This window comes from Pan paniscus, chromosome 7 (assembly GCF_029289425.2).
Source record: "Pan paniscus chromosome 7, NHGRI_mPanPan1-v2.0_pri, whole genome shotgun sequence".
In the NCBI taxonomy this organism is placed as follows: domain Eukaryota; kingdom Metazoa; phylum Chordata; class Mammalia; order Primates; family Hominidae; genus Pan; species Pan paniscus.
In genome coordinates this window covers 48,887,507-48,913,018 of record NC_073256.2, presented here as the reverse complement: position 1 = coordinate 48,913,018, position 25,512 = coordinate 48,887,507, and the positions used below count along the sequence as shown (strand labels likewise).

Here is a 25,512-nt window from a genome sequence, read left to right as displayed (position 1 = left end):
GCCTACAAGGTGCTTCCAAGTTTCTGATAATATTCTCCTTCTTAAGCTGGGTGATGATACATAGGTGCTTGTCTTAATATTGTTTTATGCCAAACACACAACATGTCATAAACATATATATATTTTTTTAATAAGAAAGTTGCGGGTTTTTTTGTTGTTTTTGAGACAGGATCTCACTCTGTCACCCAGGTTGGAGTGCAGTGGCATGATCATGGCTTACTGCAGCCTTGACCTCCCAGGCTCAAGGGATCCTGACACCTCAGCTTTTTTTTTTTTTTTTTTTCCAACAAACAAGTATTTATTGAGTGCCTACTATGTGCCAGGAACTGTTCTAGACACCCCCCCCAGAAGAAAAAACAAAAAACAAGATAGAGGCAGCAAACACAAATTCTGAGGGAGAGGAAACGGGCAGTTGAGTAAGACGGCTAAGGGAACCGAGAAGCCTGAGGTGATGGGGGCTCTGCCTTAGGCCTCCTCTTCGGCCTCCTCACCGAAATCCTCCTCCTCTTCTGCGGTGGCATCCTGGTACTGCTGATACTCAGAGACGAGGTCGTTCATGTTGCTCTCAGCCTCGGTGAACTCCATCTCATCCATGCCCTCGCCTGTGTACCAGTGGAGGAAGGCCTTCCGGCGGAACATGGCAGTGAACTGCTCCGAGATGTGCTTGAAGATCTCCTGGATGGCCGTGCTACTGCCGATGAAGGTGACTGCCATCTTGAGGCCACGAGGTGGGATGTCACAGACAGCTGTCTTGATATTGTTGGGGATCCATTCCACAAAGTAGCTGCTGTTCTTGTTCTGCACGTTAAACATCTGCTCATCGACCTCCTTCATGGACATCCGACCACGGAAGTCAGCAGCCACGGTGAGGTATCGGCCGTGGCGGGGGTCACAGGCAGCATTCATGCTCTTGGCATCGAAGACCTGCTGGGTGAGTGCCGGCACTGTGAGAGCTCGGTACTGCTGGCTTCCATGGCTGGTGAGAGGGGCAAAGCCAGGCATAAAGAAATGGAGACGTGGGAAGGGGACCATGTTAACTGCCAACTTGCGGAGGTCAGCATTGAGCTGGCCAGGGAAGCGGAGGCAGGTGGTGACACCACTCATGGTGTCTGAGACGAGGTGGTTCAGATCCCCATAGGTTGGTGTGGTCAGCCTCAGAGTGCGGAAGCAGATATCATAGAGGGCCTCGTTGTCAATGCAACAGGTCTCATCAGTGTTCTCTACCAACTGATGGATGGAGAGGGTAGAATTGTAGGGCTCGATCACGGTGTCAGACACTTTGGGTGAAGGCACCACACTGAAGGTATGCATGATGCGATCAGGGTATTCTTCTCGGATCTTGCTGATAAGGAGAGTGCCCATTCCAGAGCCTGTGCCCCCACCCAGTGAGTGGGTCAGCTGGAAGCCCTGCAGGCAGTCACAGCTCTCTGCCTCCTTCCGTACCACATCCAGGACAGAATCAACCAGCTTGGCGCCCTCTGTGTAGTGGCCTTTGGCCCAGTTGTTACCTGCCCCAGACTGACCAAATACAAAGTTGTCTGGTCTAAAGATCTGGCCAAAAGGACCTGAGCGAACAGAGTCCATGGTCTCAGGTTCTAGATCTACCAGGATGGCACGAGGAACATATCTGCCATCAGTGGCTTCACTGTAGTACACGGAGATGCGGTCCAGCTGCAGGTCGCTGTCCCCGTGGTAGGTGCCAGTGGGGTCGATGCCATGTTCATCACTGATCACCTCCCAGAACTTGGCACCGATCTGGTTGCCACACCTGGATGTGCACGATTTCCCTCATGTTTAAAATTTAATTTTTTTGCTCACTTCAAGGTATGTACCAGGCAAGAAAATAAGTAATTTTTTTTTCTCTGCAGGTCGCAGGCTGGAAGGTTGGAATATGCCCTAGAGGCTGGAGCAGCGAGGTGCAAACGTGGCGGCAGGAAGGTTCTTGACACCTCAGCTTCTTGAGTAGCTGGGACTACAGGAATATGCTACCACACCTGGCTAATTTTTGTATTTTTTGTAGAGACGAGGCTTCACCATGTTACCCAGGCTGATCTCAAACTCCTGAGCTCAAGCAATCCTCCCACCTTGGCCTCCCAAAGTGCCGGGATTACAGGGATGAGCCACTACAGCCAGTCAATAAAATTACTTTTAAAAGCCATTTCCTATTGTTTTTCAGCAGCCTTAGGACCTGCCTCATAGGTGACGACATGGTATGATGCAAAAATACTGGACCATCAGGAATTTAGGAAATCTGGGTTTTAGACCCAGTTGTGTCACTAAGTAGTCCTGTAACTTGGCACAAATCACTTAACTCACTTAATACAAGTTCCTTTATCTAGAAAATAAGCGAATCCACATTTCCCAACTATGTTCTTCAGACCACTAGTTCTAAAATATGTTAATAGATATTTTGTGGCAACCAAAAAAAGTTTTGTGGTCTGAGGAACTCCAGATTAAGCAATAATAAGAGTGTTTCCTTATAACAGGACTTCTCAGAGCCTTGAATATACAATTATGAGTTGTGAATCTCCGAGAGAGGAATATAGAATTTTTTTTTCTTTTTTTTTGAGACAGAGTCTCACTCTGTCGGCCAGGTTGGAGTGCAGTGGCACGATTTCGGCTCACTGTAACCACCGCCTCCCAGGCTCAAGCAATTCTCCTGCCTCAGCCTCCTGAGTAGCTGGGATTACAGGCATGTGCCACCACACCCGGATAATTTTTGTATTTTTAGTAGAGACAGGGTTTCACCATGTTGGCCAGGCTGGTCTCAAACTCCTGACCTCAGGTAATCTGCCCATGTTGGCCTCCCAAAGTGCTGGGATTACAGGTGTGAGCCACCGTGCCCAGCCAGGAGTATAGAATTTTCAAAAGTTAGTTTGCACCACAGAATCATGTTATCTCTCTGTGTGTTTTTGTTTGTTTGTTTGTTTGTTTTGACACAGAGTCTTGCTGTGTTGCCCAGGCTGGAGTGCAGTGGCATGATCTTGGCTCACTACAACCTCTGCCTCCCAGGTTCTAGTGATTCTCCTGCCTCAGCCTCCCAAGTAGCTGGGATTACAGGCACCCACCACCACGCCTGGCTGATTTTTGTATTTTTAGTACAGATGGGGTCTCACCATGTTGGCCAGGCTGGTCTTCAACTCCTGACCTCAGGTGATCTACCTGCCTCGGCCTCCCAAAGTGCTGGGATTACAAGTGTGAGCCACTGTGCCTGGCCAACAGTATATATCTTTGATATGACGTGATGAAAATGGCGCTTTCTGTCTCTGGTCTTTCTCCCTGAAACTTATAACGTCAGTCTCAAGAAAAACATCAGAAAAATTCTAATGGAGAGAAATTCTGAAAAATACCTTATCAGTGCTTCTTAAAATTGTTAAGCTCTTCAAAAACAAGGATGCTTTGCAGATGCTGGGGCCACCCAGAGCCCTATGCCACAAGTCACAGTCAACCCCACCATGTTCTTTGACATTGCCATTGACGGCGAGACTTTGAGCTGCATCTCCTTTGAGTTGTTTGCAAAGTTCCAAAGACAGCAGAAAACATCCATGCTCTGAGCACTGAAGAGAAAGAATTTGGTTATCAAGGTTTCTGCTTTTACAGAATTATTCCAGGGGTTCTGTGTCAGGGTATGTATGAACTTCACAAGCTACAATAGCACTGGTGGCAAGTCTATCTACAAGGAGAAATTTGAAGGTGAGAACTGCATTCTGAAGCATACAGGTTGGGTTCTGGCATCTTGTCCATGGCAAATGCTGGACCCAACACAAGCAGTTCCCAGTCTTTCATCTGCACTGCAAGATTGACTGGTTGGATGGCAAGCATGTGGTCTTTGGCAAGGTGAAAGAAGGCATGAATATCATGGAAGCCATGGAGTGCTTCGGGTACAGGAATGGCAAGACCAGCAAGAAGGTCACCATTGCTGACTGTGGATCGTTCTAATACATTTGACTTGTGTTTTATCTTAACTACCAGGCCTTTCCTTCTGTAGCTCAGGAGAGCACTGCACTACTGCATTTGTTTGCAGCCTTCTATAATCTTTGTGCTCTCACTGCAGTTCTTTGGGTTCTATATTTTCCTTATTTCCTTTTACATCTAGCTGAATTGCAGAGTTAAGATTATGAAATAAAAACTAAGTAAAAGGGCTGGGCAGGGTGGCTCATGCCTGTAATCCCAGCACTTTGGGAGGCTGATGTGGGCAGATCACTAGAAGTCAGGAGTTTGAGACGAGCCTGGCCAACATGGTGAAACCCTGTCTCTTCTAAAAATATAAAAATTAGCTGGGCATGGTGGTGGGCACTTGTAATCCCAGCTACTCGGGAGGCTGAGGCAGGAGAATCATTTGAACTTGGGAGGCAGCCAGAGATTCCAGTAAGCTGAGATCACACCACTGCATTGCAGCCTGGGCAACAGAGTGAGACTCTGTCTTAAAAAAAGAAACCTAAATAAAACAAACAAACAAAAATTAAAAACAAGGAGAGTTTCAGAAATTGTCACAGCCAAGAGGAGCCTAAGGAGACAAGGCAATTAAATGTAATGTGGTATTCTGGATGGAATTCTGGAATAAGAAAAGGACATTAGGTAAAAATTAAGGAAATCTGAAGAAAGTATAGATTTTAGTTAATAATGTATCAATATTATTCATTAATTTTAACAAATGTATCATGCTAATCGAAGATGTTAATAATAGGGGAAACTGGATATGCAGTATATGAAAACTATGCCATATTTTCAATTTTTCTGTAAATCTAAACTGTTCTAAAAAATTTACTCTCTCTCTTTGGGAGGCTGAGGCAGGTGGATCACCTGAGCTTATGAGTTCAAGACCAGCCTGGGCAACACGGCGAAACCCCATCTCTACCAAAAATACAAAAAATTAGGCAGGCGTAGTGATGCACACCTGCAGTACCAGCTACTTGGGAGGCGGAGGCATGAGAATCGCTTGAGCCCAGGAGGCAGAGGTTGCAGTGAGCCATGATTGTACCACTGCACTCCAGCCTGGGTAACAGAGCGAGATTCCATCTCAAAAAGAAAAAAAAAATTTACTCCCTCTCGATCCCCACCAGAAAAATAAATAAATAAAATTGGGCTTAGATAGTTTCATTGGAGAATTCCACCAAACACTTAAAGAGTAACCAGCACACATTTTATACAATCTCTTCCAGGAAACAGAAGAGGAGCAAACACTTCCCAACTCATTTTATGGAACCAGTGTTACCCTGACACTAACACCAAAGACAGTACAAAAAAAGAATACACCAATATTTCTCATGAATTTAAATGTGAAAATCTAAACTAGATATTAGCAAACTGCATCCAACAATGTATAAAAAGAATTATGTACCATAGCCATGTGGAACTTCTTCCAGGTATATAAGGCTGGTTCAATATTTGAAAATCAGTCAGTGTAATTCACCATGTTAACAAGCTGAAGAAGAAAAATCATACAACTCTATCAATGTGACATAGAAAAAATGTTTGGCCGGGCACAGTGGCTCACTCCTGTAATCCCAGTACTTTCAGAGGCCAAGGCAGGCAGATCGTATGAGCCCAGGAGTTTGAGATCAGCTTGGGCAACATGGTGAAACCTCATCTCTACAAAAAGTACAAAACAATTAGCCAGGCGTGGTGGCATGTGCCTGTAGTCCCAACTATTTGGGAGGCTGAGGTGGGAAGATCAACTGAGCCCAGGAGGTGGAGGTTGCAGTGAGCTGAGAGTGTGCTACTGCACTCCAGCCTGGGTAACAGAGTGAGATTTCATCACAAAAACAAAAAAGTTTGGTAAAATCCAACACTGATTCATAAAAAAAATCTCAGCAAGTTAGGAATAGAAGGGAAATATCTAAACTTGATAAATAGCATCTACAAAAACAAAAATCTAGAGCTAGCATCATACTTAATGATGAAAGAATCAATGTTTTTCCACTAAGATCACGACAAAAAGGCAAGGAAGTCTGCTCTCATCACTTCAACATGGTCCTGGAAGTTATTGCAAGAGACAAGAAAAAAATAAAAGTATACAGGTTAGAAAGGAGGAAACAAAACTATCTCTGTTTGCAGATAATATGATTGCCTGTGTAGAAAATCCCAAGAAATCTACAAAGAATCTCTTGGAACTAATAAATGAGTTTAGTGAGGATTTAGAATACAAGATAAACACAAAAAAACTTTTGCATTTCCATATGACACACAGACAAAATGAAATATTTAGATAGATTTCTTTCTTTCTTTTTTTTTTTTTTTGAGACAGGGTCTCACTCTATTGCCCAGACTGGAGTGTAGTTGCATGGTCATAGCTCACTGCAGGCTTGACCTCATGAGCTCAGGCAGTCTTCTCACCTTAGAGCTGGGACTACAGGTGTGGGTCACCATGCCTGGCTAATTTTTCTATGGTTTATGTAGAGGTGGGGTTTTACCATGTTGCCCAGCCTGGTCTTGAACCCCCTGGGCTCAAGTGATCCACCCACCTCGGCCTCCCAAAGTGCTGGGATTACATGCATGAGCCACTGCACCTGGGCTAGATATATTTCTAAGTATATTTTATTTAACATGTGTGCAGAAAATTACAAAATCCTGATGAAAGAAATCAAAGGAAACCTAAATTAATGGAGACACCTACTATGGTTATAGATCGAAAGATTCAACATAATAAAGATATTCTTCCGAATTAATCTACAGATTTAATACAATTTCTATTATAACCCCAGAAAGCATTTCTGTATACATGGACAAACTTATTCAGAAACTTGAGTGGAAAGGAATGAGCTCTGGAATAGCTAAAATAGTCTTGATAAATAATAAAGTGAGAGGAATCACTCTATCCAATATTAAGGTTTACTACACGGCTACCACAATTAAGACAGTATGGTATTGACAGAGTGACAGATACACAGATCAGTGGAACAGAGTAAAGATTCCAGAAAAAGATCCACTGAAATATGCTTAATTGATTTTTGACAAGAAGGATAACCTTTTCCACAAATGGTACTGCATAGGCAAAAACACAAACCATGACCTAAACATTACACCTTAAATGAAAATTAATTTAAAATGGATGACACCCTTCTTTCTTTCTTTCTTTCTTTCTTTCTTTCTTTCTTTCTTTCTTTCTTTCTTTCTTTCCTTCTTTCTTTCTTTCTTTCTTTCTTCTTTTTTGACAGGGTCTCACGCTGTTGCCCAGGATGGAGTGCAACGGTGTGATCTTGGTTCACTGCAACCTTGCCTACTGGGCTCAAGTAATCCTCCCACTTCAGCCTCCCGAGCAGCTGGGACTACAGGTGCATGCCACTATGGCCAGCTAACTTTTGTATTTTTTGCAGAAACAGGGATTTGTCATGTTGCCCAGGCTGGTCTCGAACTCCTGGGTTGAAGTGATCTGCCTGCCTTGGCCTCCCACAGTGCTGGGATTACAGGGATGAGCCACTTACCTTGGCCTCACCACTGATTTTCAGTATTGTACTGGAAGTCCTAGCTAATGCAGCAAGGTAAGAAAAAGGACGGAAAGGGTATACATATTGGAAAGAAAGAAAAAAATCTGTTCACAGATGATCTGGTAGTTTATGTAGAAATTTCAAAAGTATTGACCAGGGCTAGGCGTGGTGGCTCATGCCTATAATCCCAGCACTTTGGGAGGCTGAGGTGGGCGGATCACTTGAGGCCAGGCGTTCTGCCTGGCCAACACGGTGAAACCCTGAGTCTACTAAAAATGCAAAAAATTAGCTGGGCATGGTGATGCAAGCCTGTAGTCCCAGCTACGTGGGAGGCTGAGGCAGGAGAATCGCTTGAAACTGGGAGGCAGAGGTTACAGTGAGCTGTGATCATGCCACCGCTTTCCAGAAAACCTTTCCAGGAGCTAATAAGCTGTTATAGCAAGATTACAGGATACAATGTTAACATATAAAAGTCAATTGCTTCAGCTGGGTGTTCAGCTGCAGCATGATGGCGCACGCCTGTAATCCCAGCACTTTGGGAGGCTGAGCTAGGAGGATTGCTTGAGGCTAGGAGTTCGAGACCAGCGTGGACAACATGATGAAAGCCTGTCTCTACTAAAAATACAAAAATTAGCCAAGTTTGGTGATGTGCATCCTAGCTACTTGGGAGGCTGAGGCAGGAGAATTGCTTGAACCCAGGAGGCGGAGGTTGCAGCAGGCCAAGATTGTGCCACTGAACACCAGCCTAGGCAACAGAGTGAGACTGTCTCAAAAAGAAAATAAATAAATAAAAGTCAATTACTTCCTATATGCTAGCAATTAACAAGGGAAATTTGACATTAAGAATACAATACTATTTACATCAGCACCTTATCTTAGTCCATTTTCTGTTGCCATAACAAAATACCCAAGACTGGGAAATATATAAAGAAAAGAGGTTCTGGAGGCTAAGAAGTCCAGGACAGGTGGCTGCATCTGGTGAGGGCCTCCTGCTGCTTCATAGCATGGGGGAAGCATGCATGTGGAAGCATGAAACATATTAGGAGGCATGTTTCAAAAGCGGAAGGGGAAGTGGGTGCATGCAAAGAGTCCAAACAGAAGAGGCAACCTCACTTTGTAACAACCCACTCTCCTGGGAACTAATCCATCCCAAGAGAACTAACCCAATCTTTTCAGAAAGAGATTGATCAATCTTAACAACCCAATCATGCTTTAAAGGCACTATCTTCCAAAACTGCTACATTAGAGACCAAGTGCAACATGAGTTTTTTGGGAGACAAACCATATTCAAATCATAGCACACTCTCAAAAACAAAATATTTAGGTATAAATCTAACAGAATACATATACAATCTAAGTGAGGAAAACTACCAAATTCTGATGAAAACAATCAAAGAAGTAAATAAATGGAGAGATATTCCATGTTCATGGATAGGAAGACTCAATATTTACAACATGTCAGATCTTCACAACTTGATCTGTAGATTCAACATAATCTGACTCAAAATTTTAGCAACTTACTTGGTGGATATTGACAAACTGATTCTAAAGTTTATATGGAGAAGCAAAAGACCCAAAGCAGCTCACAATATTAATGGAGAACAAAATTGGAGGAGTTCCAGGTTTGCTATAAAGGTACAGTAGTCAAGACAGTGTGGTTTGACAAAAGAATACACAAAGATAGATAAATGGAACGGAATAGAGAGCCCAGAAATAGATCCACATAAATATAGTCAACTGACTTTGACAAAGGAACAAAGGCAATACAATTCAGCAAAAGAGCCTTTCCAACAAATGGTGCTGGAACAACTGGACATCCACATGCAAATAATAATAATAGTAATAATCTAGACACAATCTTATACTCATCACAAAAATTAACTCAACATGGATAACATAATGTAAAACACAAAACTATAAAAATCCTAGAAGATAACATAGAAGGAAATCTAGATGACCTCGAGTTTTGTGATTATTTTTTAGATACAACATCAACAGCATGATCCATGAAAGACAGAATTGATAAGTTGGACTTCATTGAAGTTAAAACTTTCTGTTCTGTGAAAGACACTGTCAAGAGAATAAGGAGAAAAGCCACAGGCTAGGAGAAAATATTTGCAAAAGACAAGTCTAATAAAAGACTGTTATCTAAAATATACAAAGAATGCTTTAAACTCAACAATAAGAAAAAGACAACCTGATTAAAAATGGGCCAGTGACCTTAAAAGACACCTCACTAAATAAGATATACAGATGAAAAATAAGCATATGGGCTGGGCGCGGTGGCTCACACCTGTAATCCCTGCACTTCAGGAGGCTGAGCCAGGCAGATCACGAGGTCAGGAGATCGAGACCATCCTGACTAACATGGTGAAACCCTGTCTCTACTAAAAATACAAAAATTAGCCGGGTGTGGTAGCGGGCGCCTGTAGTCCCAGCTACTCGGGAGGCTGAGGCAGGAGAATGGCGTGAACCTGGGAGGCGGAGCTTGCAGTGAGCTGAGATCGCGCCACTGCACTCCAGCCTGGGTGACAGAGTGAGACTCCATCTCAAAAAATAAAAATAAAAAAAATAAAGAAAGAAATCCACTCATATGACCTTCAACAGGTGAATAGTCAAACTGTGAAAGAGCTCTACAATGGAGTACTGCTACTTAGCAATAAAAAGGAATGAACTCTTGATATGTGTGACAGCTTTGATGAATTTCCAGGGAATTATACTGAGTCAAAAAAGCCAGTCCCAAAAGGTTGCATAATATGTGATTCAATTTATAAAACATTTTCTAAATGACAAAATTTTAGAAATGGAGGACAAATGGATGCCAGGGTAAAGGATTTAGGGCCACAGGTGCATGGAACAGGAAGAGGTGGATGTGGTTATAAAAGGGTAACCCAAGGGGCATCCTTGTGGTGCTAGAAATATTCAGTATCTTGACCCTGTTGGTGGGCACTTGGACCTACACGGGTGATAAAATTGAATAGATATTAATAAGCAGTCACATACATGTCCATAAATGAATATCAGTAAACTGAGGAAATCTGAATAAGATTAGTGGATTGTCGCATTGTCAATAACCTGGTTGTGATAATGTTCTATAGTTTTTCAAAACGTTCCCCTTGGGGGAAACTGGGCAAAATGTAAGGATCTTTCTATGATTTCTTACTACTGCATGTACATCTACAATTATCTGGATAAGGGGTGAACCCGGGAGGCGGAGCTTGCAGTGAGCCGAGATCGCGCCACTGCACTCCAGCCTGGGCGACAGAGCGAGACTCTGTCTCAAAAAAAAAAAAAAAAAAATTGTAATTAAAAATATGTAACCCTGGCCAGGTCTGGTGGCTCATGCCTGTAATCCCAGCACCTTGGGAGGCTGAGGCGGGTGGATCACCTGAGGTCAGGAGTTCGAGACCAGCCTGGCCAACATGGTGACACCCCATCTCTACAAGAAATACACAAATTAGCTGGGCGTGGTGGCATGTGCCTGTAGTCCCAGCTACTTGGGAGGCTGAGGCAGGAGAGTTGCTTGAAGGTGCGAGGCGGAGCTTGCAGTCAGCCAAGATCGCACCACTGCACTTCAGCCTGGGTGACGGAGTGAGACTCCATCTCCAAAAAAAAAAAAGTGTGAATACCTAGATACCATGCTTAATAGTAGCACAGATGGTTTTGCAATAGCTTAGAAGAGTAAATGACAGTATTCAAAAGGAAGAGAAAGGAATTTGGAGAAGGTGATTAAGAAAAATCTGGCAAGGCACGGTGACTCATACTTGTAATCCAGCACTTAGGGAGGTCGAGGCAGGTGGATCACTTGAGGCCAGGAGTTTGAGACCAGCCTGGCCAACATGGTGAAACCCTGTCTCTACTAAAAATACAGAAAAAAAAAAAATTAGCCAGGTGTGGTGGCAGATGCTTATAATCCCAGCTACTTAGGAGGCTGAGGCATGAGAATCACTTGAACCTGGGAGGCGGAGGTTGCAGTGAGCCGAGATTGTGCTACTGCACTCCAGCCTGGGTGATAGAGTGAGACTCCATCTCAAAAAAATAAAACAAAACAAAACAGGAAAAGTGGCCAGTGCAGTGGCTCATACCTGTAATCTCAGGACACTGGGAGGGTGAGGAGGGAGGATCGCTTGAGGCCAGGAGTTGGAGACCAGCCTGGGTAACATAGCAAGACACCATCTCTACAAAAAATAAAAATAAAAAGCTTAGCCACACATGGTAGTGCATGCCTGTAGCTCTAGCTACTCAGGAGGTTGAGACAGGAGGATTGCTTGAGCCCAGGAGTTGGAGGCTGCAGTGAGCTATGATTGTACCACTGTACTCCAGCCTGGGTAACAGAGTAAGACCCCATCTCAAAAAAAAGATAAAAAGAAAAAATAAAAAGGAAAACGGGAAGGGAGAAGCTGTGAAAAATACCTGACAAAGCACCTCTGAAGTTTGGATGTATGGATGACATACTAAGCAGCTAAAAGTACTAAAATTCCCTCTTTGTGTGTTGTCTACATTCAATTTCTGATCATTAGAGAAGCTGGTCTAGTAGTCGTATACAGGTGTGCTGCTCTAAATGCACCTGGATCAAATTTGATGGAATTCTTCATCTTATGATGAATATATCTCATTCCCTGGAATCTTTGGGAAAAACTCAAGCAGTTTTAAACATTTCTGACAATGATTAATTTTTTTCCCTGTGATTAAGGTCAGTGGAAAAATGATTAATTTACTTTCAATTTGTCATGTGAAATCCTGTAATTTTAGGTTTTTCTTCTCTCTTGACTTTGTGCTTCCTGATGTTCAATGGTTTACCTTGAAAATTGTCCAGTGTTTCATAAATGTATCCATATAAGGAGTGATCAAAAAGTAATGCCTCCTAATTTTCATCTTTCTTGTCAGCGTCAGGAGCTTGCCAAAAATTATTCTTTGATGTCCCTGAATCTCCTGTTTCGACTTCTGAAATTACACTAAAGACCAATGGTTGGATGCTAATTAGAAATAGCTTTGTATCAATGTGATTCCTCAGCTGGTCTGTGTCTCATGATCAACAGCCTTTTAAAAAATACATACCAAATTCTAGGCCCTGTGCCTTGCTTAATAACGATAATTCATTTCACCCTGTTAGCCCCTCTGTCAGGTAGGCTACTGTTATTATCCTAATCTTATAGATGAAGAAACTGAAGTGCAGAGATCATAAGTGACTTGCTCACATGCACACATAGTAAGCCAGGGAGCTGGGATTGGAACCAAGGCACTCTGTCTCCAGAATTTATATGCTTGGCCCCTAAGCCTCTCATACTTCCTAAATCAGAATCTCTAAGGAGTTGGTGTCTGAGAATCTCTTATTTTAGAAAACAAAGAATCTGCGCAGATGATGTATTGCTGGGTTTTGGACCTCTAGGTTAAAAACTCTCCTGAAGATGAGGTAGTGATAATGTACTAGAGAAAAGAAAAGAGGCCAAAGTGGCCAAGGTAGACACATGTACCAGTAAACGTCATAGTCCTGGGTCACGGCATCAGTCTTCAGGCTCTCTAGAAGAAACAGAGCTTCCTCGGTAGAGTCTTGTAGCCACGTGCTTTCCCTCTTCTCTCCGATTTCCTGCACTGTCATCTGACCCTGGCAACATCAGACCCAGTGTGCAAAGATGAAAGTGGCCAAGACTCCTGATGACTCATGGGCACCTACCCTTCCTGGAGCTAGAAAGTGAACATTAAAACCTATCCCTTAAGGCTGGGTGCAGTGGCCCACCCAGCTGTAATCCCAGCGCTTTGGGAGGCCTAGGCAGGAAAATTGCTTGACACCAGCCTGGGCAACATAGTGAGACCTCATTTCTACAAAGAAATTAAGGGTATAGTGGTGCACATCTGTAGTCCCAGCTACTTGGGAGGGTGAGGCAGGAGAATTGCTTGAGCCCAGGAGTTCAAGTCTGCAGTGAGCTACGATTGCATCACTGCAGTCCAGTCTGGGCAACAGAGACTGTCTCTAAAAAACAAACAGGCCAGGTGTGGTGGCTCACACCTGTAATCCCAGCACTTTGAGAGGACAAGGAGGGAGGATTACTTGAGCTCAGGAATTCGAGACCAGCCTGGCCAACATGGCGAAATCCCGTCTGTATTAAAAACACAAAAAATTAGCCGGGGGAGGCTGAGGCATGAGAATCGCTTGAACCCTGGAGGTGGAGGTTGCAGAGAACTGAGATAGTGCCACTGCACTCCAGCTGGGGCAACAGAGAACAAACAAACAAACACACCTCTTCCCTAGGCAGAATTCTCTAGCTGGTAAAGTTTCTTCTGGGAACCCTCCCATTTAGGACCCCTCTCCAGTCTCCCAGGATACCAAGATTGTGAGGGTGTTGATTTCATGGGGGTGAAGTCAGATGTTAGAGGAGGTGCTGACCTGGTCCACCTAGGCATCCCTTCCCTGCAGCTCACAGTTGGCAGAGAAGTAGGGTGCCCAGCAGTTGGAAATACTCTCCCTAGCCCAACTGCTGGGATGCACCTGAGCTGAGGGAGGCGCACATGCTCGGCGAGGGGCTAACAGCTGCCTTTCAACCCACCTGGTTGTCCTTATATGGGGACCATCTGTTGTGGTTAAGCGTTTTCCATGTAATTTTTTGTTTCCTTTACGACTGCTCTTCAAGGTAAATATTACTATCCTTACTTTATAGATGAAGAAACTGAGGCTTAGGGAAGATAACTTGCCCCAGGTCACTCTCAGCAGAGGCAGGGATTTAATATCTAACGCCTGAGCTCTTAACACTGCTACTGCCTCTTCCCGAAAAGATGCACCAGTCAAGCTTGATCAACCGGTTAGAGCCCCTGCCCCAAGGGATTAGCTAAGAAGTGTTCCTAGAGGTGCTTTGCAATCTTCAAAGCGGAACTGTAAACATGATTAGCCTTCAAGACTATAGGGAAAATTCTTAATGGCAGAACCCCAGGCACTGCGATAAATCTACAGGAAAGATCTGTGGGGGCTGGGAAGTCTGTTTATCACAGCCTCAGAGTATAGCACCTCGGTGCAATCTGTGGGTGCTCACCCGAGCCCTTCCCACAAAGCTGCCCCCTAATGAAAACAGGTTGGTCCTATCTTCCTTCTGGCTACCCAAGGGTCTCATTTCTCACTTTTTCTTTTCTTTCTTCGCATCTACCATTAAACTTTGCTGTGTGCCATAAATAGCGTGGAGAGGAATTTAAAAAAATGTTCTGCGCATTTATGTTAATGTACACCCAGTTTAAATCAACACGTTGTTTATCGTATTGTAAATAATGATGAAACTCATTAACTGCAATAATGGCTTCATGCTCCCTGGTCTAAAATACAGAATATACTCATTACTAAAAATTAAAATCAATCCATCAAAATCTAATGGCTAAATAAGGTTATTAAAAAGTAAGAGGAATCATTTGGACCCATGTAAAATTGTCATGGGATTCATGAAAATAATCGGCAAGTTTTGACATAGGACAGAGAGTCCGGGTAAAAATAAAATCCCTTGCAGATCAAATCACAGATTTGTGATGTCCATTTGGTATAAAGGTTCACCTAATTACACCTGAGTCTCAGCTTGTGTCATCGGCTCCTCCCCATCTCTCAGCCAGCTTTGTCCCAGGGTCACCTGAGGCACAGGCATCAATCTGAAGACACAGTGATCCAGTTGCTTAAATCAGTCATGGGCTTCCTGCACCAATTTTGTCTTCAGCTCTTTCTCATTTTTACTTTATTTTATTATTTTATTTGAGACAGGGCCTCACTCTGTCGCCGAGGCTGGAGTACATGGCACCAACATAGCTCACTGCAGCCTCAAACACCTGGGCTAGAGTGATCTTCCTACCTCAGTCTCCCAAGTAGCTGGAACTATAGGCTCGTGCCACCACGCCCATCTAACTAAAAAAATTTTTTTAGAGACAGAGTCTTGAACTGTTGCCCAGGCTGGTCTCCAGTTTCTGGCCTCAAGCTATCCTCCCACCCTGACTTTCCAAAGTGCTCGGATTACAGACATCAGCTACTGCACTCAGACCTTTATGATATTTTAATCATTTCAAAATTTTATCTGGCTGGGTCTCTGACTAACTTAGTGAAGCCTCTTTTGCTGTCAGTTATTGAAACTTGTTTCAGTTTCACAGCATTGATATACTGAGCGTGTCTTTACAAAACAATAAATGAGGCACCGAATATTCAGTTTGGGTACATTTATGTGACTTTTTAAACGGTATTTTACCATTAATCTCAAGGCTTGAGATTTTCTCCTGATACATCAGGGAACTATATTTGATGACTCATGAATTCTTGGTCATTTATCAGTCTTTTTAATTACACCAATGCCCTCAAGACATAATAAAAAGAACATACCATCTTTGAAAGTGGAAAAAGAAAATATTTTATTTTACTCAGTAATTCAAAAGAGGAATATGAATTTGGTATTTTTATTTTTATTATTTATTTATTTTTAAAATAGAAACAGGGATCTTGCTTTGTTGACCAGGTTGGTCTTGAACTCTTGGCCTCAAGCAATCCTCCCACTCAGACCCACAAAGTGGTAGGATTATAGATGTGAGTCACCACACCCAGCCAAATTTGGTCTTTTTAAACCATATCTTTCTTTTAAAAAAGTTTTTTTTAAATTTTACAACTATAAAGTAATGCACACTCACTTTAGGTTGTTTAAGAAATGGATGGGTAGGCACGGTGGCTCATGCCTATAATCTCAGCACTTTGGGAGGCCGAGGCGGGCAGATCACCTGAGGTCAGGGGTTTGAGACCAGCCTGACCAACATGGAGAAACCTCATCTCTACTAAAAATAAAAAAAATTAGCCAGGCATGGTGGCACATTCCTGTAATCTCAGCTACTCAGGAGGCTGAGGCGGGAGAATCGCTTGAACCCGGGAGGGGGAGGTTGCGGTGAGCTGAGATCGCGCCATTGCACTCCAGCCTGGGCAACAAGAGCGAAACTCTGTCTCAAAAAAAAAAAAAAAAAATCTGGTATATATTGCCAAATATCTTTCTTAAAGGATTGTATCAAGTTAAATTGCCAAATTGTTGTTCAAAGGTTTCTGATTCATTAATTCTGAAAAACATTGCTTGTCATGTATTTTTAAAATTTTACAATTCCGCAAGCAAAAACTGGTATTTCAGTGTTGTTTAAAAACCACATAATTGTTAGTCCTGTTACTATTTTCTTAAAAAAATATCATTTTCAGATACAAAACTTTAACTTCAACCAAAAATAAATAAATAATAATTCCTTTAACTTCCCACTAAGTAACTTGAAATCATTTTAGTTTTGAACTGATTATTTACCAGCTTTGTGACCCTGGGAAAATTATTTAACTTCTGTAAGGCTTAGTTTCCTTATATATAACGTAAGGCTAATAATACATGTCCCTTATAGGGTTCTTATGAGGATAAATAAAATAATCCTGGTAAAACTCCTGGCATGTAGAAAGGACTTGATAAATGATAGCTATGATTATTATTATGTTTACTTAATAGTGAAGGGAATCTTCTTGATTTTCTTTGGTAAAATATTTGCAATTCTTTTTTTTTTTTTTTTTTTGAGACAGAGTCTGGCTCTGTTGCCCAGGCTGGAGTACAGTGGTGCGATCTCGGCTCACTGCAAGCTTTGCCTCCCCGCTTCATGCCATGCTCCTGCCTCAGCCTCCCGAGTAGCTGAGACTACAGGCACCCGCCACCACGCCCAGCTAATTTTGTTTGTATTTTTAGTAGAGACAGGGTTTCACCGTGTTAGCCAGGATGGTCTCGATCTCCTGACCTCGTGATCCGCCTGCCTCGGCCTCCCAAAGTGCTGGGAATACAGGCTTGAGCCACCGCGCCCTGCCTATTTGCAATTCTTTAAAAATTATTTTTTGGAAGGAATCTCGCTCTGTCGCCCAGGCTGGAGTGCAGTGGTGCGATCTTGGCTCACTGTAACCTCTGCCTCCCGGGTTCAAGCGATTCTCGTGCCTCGGCCTCCTGAGTAGCTGAGGTTACAGGCATGCACCACCATGCCCGGCTAATTTTTGTATTTTTAGTAGTGACAGGGTTTCACCGTGTTGGCCAGGCTGGTCTTGGAGAATTGCTGACCTCAGGTGATCCACTCGCCTCGTCCTCCCAAAGTGCTGCAGTTACAGGCATGAGCCACTGCACCTGGCCCCAGTATTTGCAATTTTAACCTTTTTAAAATGTAGCGTCATGTTGTGCAACCATCACAACTCTCTATCTCTAAAACTTTTTCATCACCCTAAATAAAATTCTGCACCCATTGATCAATAACTCCTTATTTGCACTTACCTCACCCCTTAGGAGCCTCTGTTTGACTTTCCATTTCTATGAATTTATTTATTCTAGATATCTCATGTAAGTGAATCATGCAAGATTTGTCTTCCTATGTCTGGTGTCTGGTTCTTTTTCTTTCTTTTCTTTCTTTCCTTCCTTCCTATTTCTTTCTCTCTCTCTCTCTCTCTCTCTCTCTTTCTCTCTTTGCTTCTTCTGTCTTGTTTTGTTGCCCAGGCTTGAGTGCAGTGCCACAATCATAGCTCACTGCAGCCACAAACTTCTGGGCTCAAGGGATCCTCCTGCCTCAGCCTCCTAAGTAGCTGGAACTACAGGTGTGTGCCACCACACCTGGCTAATGTCTGACTTAGTTCATTAATGTCTTCACGGTTCATCCATGTTGTAGCATGTATCAGGATTTCATTCCTTTTTGAGGCTAATATTCTATTGTATGTATATAATACATTTTAAAAATCCATTCAACTGTTGATAGACACCTGGGTTGCTTCTGCCTTTGCCTATTGTGAAAAACGCTGCTGTAAACATTGGTGTACAAGAATCTGTTTGAGTCCCTGCTTTCAATTACTTGGAGTATATACCAAAGAATGTGCTACAGAATTGAATGCTTGTGTCCTCTCAAAATCCATATGCTTGTATCCCACCCCATAATGTGATGGGGTGGGATTTCAGCGTATGGATTTTGCAAGGAGGTGGGGTCTTTGGCAGGTAATCAGGATAATTAGGTAATTAGATGTGCTCATGACAGTGGAGGCTTTATGAATGGGATTAGCGTCCTTACAAGAGTCCCAAGAGAGCTTGTGTCCCTTCTCTGCCATGTGAGGACACAGCAAGAAGACTGCCCTTATGAACCAGGAAGTGGCCCTCACCAGACACTGAACTGCCGGTGCCTTGATCTCAGACTTTCAGGCTCCGGAACTGTGAGAAATAAATGTCTGTGGCCGAGCGTGGTGGCTTATGTCTGTAATCCCAGCACTTTGGGAGCCTGAGGTGGGTGGATCACTTGAGGTCAGGAGTTGACGACCAGCCTGGCCAACCTGGTGAAACCCCGTATCTACTAAAAATACAAAAAAAATTAGCCAGGTGTGGTGGCAGGCGCCTATAGTCCCAGTTACTTGGGAGGCTGAGGCAGGAGAATTGCTTGAACCTGAGAGGCGGATGTTGCAGTGAGCTGAGATGGCGTCACTGCACTCCAACCTGAATGACAGAGACCCTGTCTCAAGAAAGAATAAACAAACAAAAAAATAAATGTTTGTTGATTATGCCACCTAGTTTGTGGCATTTTGTTATAGCTGCCAGAGCTGATTAACAGAGTGGACTTACTGTATATATGGTAATTCTATGTTCTACTTTTGGAGGAACTGCTAGGCTGTGTTTCACAGTGGATATATTATTTTACATTCCCATCAGCAATACCACGAGGGCTCCAAATTCTCCAAATGATCTCCAATGCTTGGTTATTTTCAATTAAAAAAAAAATTATGGCTGGGCCTTGTGGCTCACGCCTGTAATCCTAGCACTTTGGGAGGCCGAAGCAGGAGGATCATGAGGTCAGGAGTTCGAGACCAGCCTGACCAACGTGGTGAAACCCCATCTCTACCAAAAATACAAAAATTAGCCATACATGGTGGTGCGTGCCTGTAATCCCAGCTACTCAGGAGGCTGAGGCAGGAGAATTGCTTGAACCTGGGACAGGGAGGGTGCAGTGAGCCGAGATCACTCCACTGTACTGCAGCCCGGGCGACAGAGCGAGACTCCGTCTCAAAAAAAAAAAAAAAAAATTATAGCCACACTACTAGATGTGAAGTAGTATCTCATTGTGGTTTCAGTTTGCATTTTCCTAATGTCTGTTGATGTTGAACATGTTTTCATGTGCTTTTTGGCAATTTGTAGATCTGCTTCGGAGAAATGTCTAGCCAAGTGCTTTCCTCATTTTTATTTATTTTTAATTTAATTTTATTTTATATTTTGAGATGGAGTCTTGCTCTGTCACGCAGACTGGAGTGCAGTGGCACGATCTCAGCTGACTGCAACCTCTGCCTCCTGGCTTCAAGTGATTCTCCTGTCTTAGTCTTCCGAGTAGCTAGGATTGCAGGTGCAGGCCACCATGCCCAGCTAATTTTTGATTTTTTTGTAAAGACAGGGTTTTAACATGTTGGCCAGACTGTTAACTCCTGACCTCAGGTGACCCGCCCGTCTCAGCCTCCCAAAGTGCTGGGATTACAGGTGTGAGCCACCGCGCCTGGCCGCTTTCCTTATTTTTAAATTGGGTTGTGTGTCTTCCTGTTGTTGAGTTATAAGAGATTTTTATGTATACTCTGGATATTAAACCCTTATCAGATATATGCTTTGCAAATATTTTCCTGTTCCGTGGATCATCTTTTCATTCTCTTGATAATGTCCTTTGATGCACAAAAATTTTTAATTTAATTTTAAAGTTTTCAATTTTAATGAAGTCTAATGTCTCCTGACATTCATATGCCACTCCCATTCTCCAGGCATCGAGACCACAAACCCTGGAGCCATCTTGGATTCTTCTTGTCCCTCACTCATTCCATCTGACCTTCCAAGAAAGACCTGTCAGTTCTTCCTTCACATGTCTGCATTTATTCCTTCATTATCATTGTCACACTAGTTCAGGAACTTGTAATAATCTCCTGACTGGCTTCTGTGCTTAATCTGCTCTACACACCACAAGTTGTTTAGCTCATGCTGCTGGCTTGAAAACTTTACAGTAACTTTCCTTTGCTTATAAGATAAAATCGATAGACTGTAGCATGGCCCTCTGCACCTTCCATAACCTGAATCCAGCCATCTTTCCAGCCCTACTTTAACTTTCTCACACAGATCTTCAGCTCTAGTTGGATTGGTTCATTCAGTTTTCCACAGTCATACCTTGTATGCTTTTCTGTCATCTTGCTTCTTTTTGTTTTTTTGACAGAGTTTCACTCTTCCGTTGCATAGGCCAGAGTGCAGTGGTGCGATCTCAGCTCACTGCAACCTCCACCTCCCAGGTCCAAGTGATTCTCCTGCCTCAGTCTCCCAAGTAGCTGGGATTACAGACATGCACCACCATGCCCGGTTAATTTTGTATTTTTAGTAGAGACAGGGTTTCACCATGTTGGTCAGGCTGGTCTCGAACTCCCGACCTCAGGTCATCTGCCCGCCTCGGCCTCCCAAAATGTTGGGATTACAGGCATGAGCCACTGTGCCTGGCCATCTTGCTTCTTTACTTATGTTGTCCCCACACCTCTAATGTCTTTCCTTCCATTTCTATCAAAATTGTATTCATCTGGGTTTCTGTGGTTGGGGAAGTAGGAACATACTGCTGGGCTCCTGGTGGCTGCTGTCTGCTCTGCAGCAGAAAGCCCTTTCCCCACAGTACATCAATGCAAGTTTGAATAACAAAGGCAATTTTTTGGCCAGGCATAGTGGCTCATGCCTATAATCCCAGCACTTTGAGAGGCCAAGGCAGGAGGATTGCTTGAGCCCAAGAATTTAAGACCAGCCTGGGCAACATAGGGAAACCTCATCTCAGGAAAAAAATAGAATAAGATAGAATGAGTCCAGGCATGGTAGTGTGTGCCTGTGGTCCCAGCTATTGAGGAGGCTGAGATGGGAGGATTGCTTGAACCCAGGAGGTCGAGGCTGCAGTAAGCTATAATTGTGCCACTGCACTGCAGCCTGGGCAACAGAGCAAGACCCTGTCTCAAGGAAAAAGAAAAAGAAGGCCAGATGTGGTGGCTCACACTGTAGTCCCAATATTTTGGGAGGCCGAGGTGGGCAAATCACTTGAGGCCAGGAGTTGGAGACCAGCCTGGCCAACATGGTGAAACTCTGTCTCTACTAAAAATACAAAAAAAATAAAAATAAAAAAATAACTGGGCATGGTAGCACATGCCTTTAATCCCAGTTACTCTGGAGGCCGAGGCAGGAGAATTGCTTGAACCTGGGAGGCAGAGGCTGCAGTGAGCCAAGATCGTGCCACTGCCCTTAAGCGTTGGCAACAGAGCAAGACTCTGTCTCAAAAACAAACAAACAAAAAAGCTAAAAAGAAAAAGAAAGGCAGTTTGAGCAATTTTTCCTAAGCCATGGCATATCAGTTATACAGAAATACTGCTTTGGGAAACAGTCTTCAGGTGAGCCTAGATGAGCTCATACAGTCTCAACAGACCACCTACAAGTTCTACTTCAGTTTGATAAGGCTATAAATTCAGCATTGGCTCAGAGGGTTAGGAACAGAGTCAATTTCAGGAGCTTTCTAAATATGTACAGATTCTGTGATAATCTGTGGACTTTCGTATTGAATGATATTGAATTCAGAGAAGTGACAAAATTTATTAAAGTGGATGAAGCAAAAATAGTAGACTGTGATGGTAAAAATACTGGCTCCAATACTACAGAATGATGGGAAAAAATGGCTTTTTAATGCTGTCTTCTGTTATTATTCATCACTTTTTGAAGAGAAGCAGAGAAGAAACTTAAAACAAGTTATTTTAGCATTGCAGAAATGACTATACTGTGCTCTCCCAGAGAATTCCAGTAGGAAGAAGCTTGTAACTCATAGCCTCTTACACGTTACCTTTATTACACAGCATAAAAAAAAATAACTTTTAAAAAATGACAATTCAAAAGTTGTTGGCTTCTTAAGAATATTCTTCAATAAACTCCTTTTAAAACTTAAAAAAAAAATCTTATCCATCCATCAAGCCCCATCACCCATATCCATTCTATTTGGAGTTCAAGAGTAGTCTCCAGGGCCAACCATGATGGCTCATGCCTGTAATCCCAGCACTTTGGGAAGCCTAGATGAGTGGATCACTTGAGGTCAAGAGTTTGAGATCAGCCTGGTCAACATGGTGAAACCACCATCTCTACTAAAAATACAAAAATTTGCCAGGCCTGGTGGTGTGCACCTATAGTCCCAGTGACTCAGGAGGCTGAGGTAGGAGAACTGCTTGAACCCAGGACGCAGAGGTTGCAGTGAGCCGAGATCGTGCCACTGCACTCCAGCCTGGGCGACAGAGCAAGACTGAAAAAAAAAAAAGTGCTCTCTAATAAATAGCGTCTCTCTCCTCTCTGCCCGGAGTTAGAGAAATAAACCAAAGAGTAAATATGGTGGCCAAGATATTAGCTTTACTGATAGAGAAGTGTGGAGAACTTAACCCAGCGTGAGGGCCAAATGGACCTGCATCCAAACTACAATAGAAGACAGAGATCCACTCACCCACCCACTCCTGGGCAGCACTCCCAGCTCTGTCAACGCCAGGAGGACCTGCAGAGAATTCCTCTCTGAGGCAGCTCACTCTTAAGAGGAAGAAGAAGGGCTGAGACAAACTCCTTTCATAGGAAGGAAACACTGGGATTGAGGAAAACACCTTCCACGCTCTCACGATCTGTTCCTAAGAACTGATACCAGCTTTTTATTCTCAAGTATCTGACACGTACATCCACTTTTCTCCTCCAATCCCACCATTATCTGTTGCCTGGATCAGTATAACTGCCTACAGCTGATCTTTTGCAACTAACTCCAGAGCCCTACAATCAATCATTCCCCACACTGTGGCCAGAATAATGTTTCTGTTTTGTTTTTTTGTTTTTCGACAGGGTCTTGCTCTGTCGCCTAGGCTGGAGTGCAGTGGTGTGATTGCGGCTCACTGCACCCTCAGCCTCAGCTTCCAGGGCTCAAGTGATCTTCCCGTTTCAGCCCCCCGAGTAGCTGATACTACAGGCGCACACCACCACACTTGGCTAAATTTTGTATTTTTTGTAGAGACAGGGTTTCATCATGTTGCCCAGGCTGGTCTTGAACTCCTGACCTCAAGTGATCTGCCAGCTTTGGCCTCTCTAAATGCTGGGATTACAGGCATGAGCTGACACACCTGACCTATTTGGTTATTTAGTTTGTTTGGTTTTTTTTTTTTTTTTTTTTGGTTTGTTTGGCTGGTTTTCTTTTTTTGAGACGGAGTTTTGCTCTGTTGCCCAGGCTGGAGTGCAATAGCATGATCTCTGCTCACTGCAACCTCCATCTCCCGGGTTCAAGTAATTCTCCTGCCTCAGCCTCCCAAGTAGCTAGGATTACAGGTGTGCACCACCATGCCTGGCTAATTTTTGTATTTTTAGTAGAGATGGGGTTTTACCATGTTGGCCAGGCTGATCTCAAACTCCTGAGCTCATAATCTGCCCACATCAGCCTTCCAAAGTGCTGAGATTACAGGCGTCAGCCACTGCACCTGGTTTGTTTTTTAAGTTTAGAGACAGGGTCTCTGTTGCCTAGGCTGGAGTGCAGTGGTGTGATCATGGCTCACTGCAGCCTCAAACTCTTGGGTTCAAGTGATCCTCCTGCCTCAGCCTCCAAAGTAGCTGGGACTCAGGCATGTGCCACCATGCTCAGATTATTTATTTATTAATTTAATTTATTTATTGCAGAGACGGGATGTCATGATGTGACCCAGGCTGGTCTCAAACTCCTGGGCTCAAGCACTCCTCCTGCCTTGGCCTCCCAAAGTGCTGGTATTACAGGCATGAGCCATTGTGCCTGGCCAGGATATGTTTTTAATATGCAAATCTGATCATTTCTCCTCTTATTAAACCGCTTCAGTAGATTCTCATTCCTCTTGGGATCAAGACTCAAGTCCTCACCAGGGCCCACTAGATCCCAGTGGTCTGGCTCCAGTCTTCTCTTCTCCCTGTCATTTTTGCTCCACACACACACACAGAGCATTTCTCATTGTTTAAATTGCCATGCTTACTCCTACCTCAGGAACTTTGGACATGCTCTTCCCTTTGTCTGTAATGCTCACTCCCCTCTCTCTTTCCTCTCTTTTTTCTTTTCTTTTCTTTTCTTTTGTGGCCTGGTTAACTCCCACTCATCTACAGATCTTAGCTCCCACATCCCTTCCATAGGGAAGTCTTCCCTGACCCCATAGGCCCCCATAGGCCCTACTACTTCCTTCAGATAATTTACCAGGCAGTATAATTATATAACTGCATGATCATCTGGTTAATATCTTTTCCCCTATAGGTTCTCATCAGAACCACAAACGATGTCTGTTTTGCCCACTCTTGTGTTCCTTAGCAATTGGCACGAAACTCAGTCCAGTCCTCAGAGACACCCAATAAATATTTATTGAGAAAACAAAAGGCCAACTAGACTCGAACTTCCTCTGTTAAGCCAGACATCTTCTCCCCCTCCTCTGAAATCCTTCAGCATTTGAGATCCCACCATTCATGTACACGGCATTTATGGCATCTGCCTGATAGTGGCTGATAGCAATGTCTTATCTCCCCAGCTAGACTGTGAGTAGCTGTGGGCCAGGGAGCATGGCTTCCATGTGACTGTAACTCTCACAATGCCTAGCCCAGCTCCCAGCACTTGATGTGTGCACAATAACAATTTATTCAAAGAGTTAATAAAGATGTTGGCTTTTCTTTTTTGGTCTGTAGCAGTGTTGGTGGTGATGGAGGGAAGTTATAATTCCCTGATGCTTGAGAATGCAACGGAGACTGCGTTTTATAGGGCAGAACTAGGAAAGGATATTAGAATGTTGTGTCCTTTTATTGCAAGAACATTTTCTCTGCCAATTTGCTTGGCAAAGCAAAGCCAAGCCTTTTCTGTAAACACAGCAAACTAGTTCTAATTTTATGCAAAAAGAGGCAACTATAACCAAAAAGCTGAAGAGCCACAGAAAGTGAACTGCTTTTACTTATTCATTTGAGTTGTATTTTACTATATTTTGTTTGCTAATGACCACATACATTCTAATCACAATTGGAACTGTTTCAACCCACAACTTTTCACTCATCTT

At 43.4% G+C, this 25,512-nt stretch overlaps 2 pseudogenes; one reads left to right on the top strand and one right to left on the bottom strand.

Moving 5' to 3' along the window:
* Position 1: 1 nt before the first annotated feature.
* Positions 2-1,792, bottom strand: LOC100979008 (tubulin beta chain-like; annotated as a pseudogene).
* Positions 1,793-20,869: 19,077 nt separating this feature from the next.
* On the top strand, positions 20,870-25,282 carry LOC129398604 (transcription initiation factor IIA subunit 2-like; annotated as a pseudogene).
* The last annotated feature ends 230 nt before the right edge of the window (positions 25,283-25,512 follow it).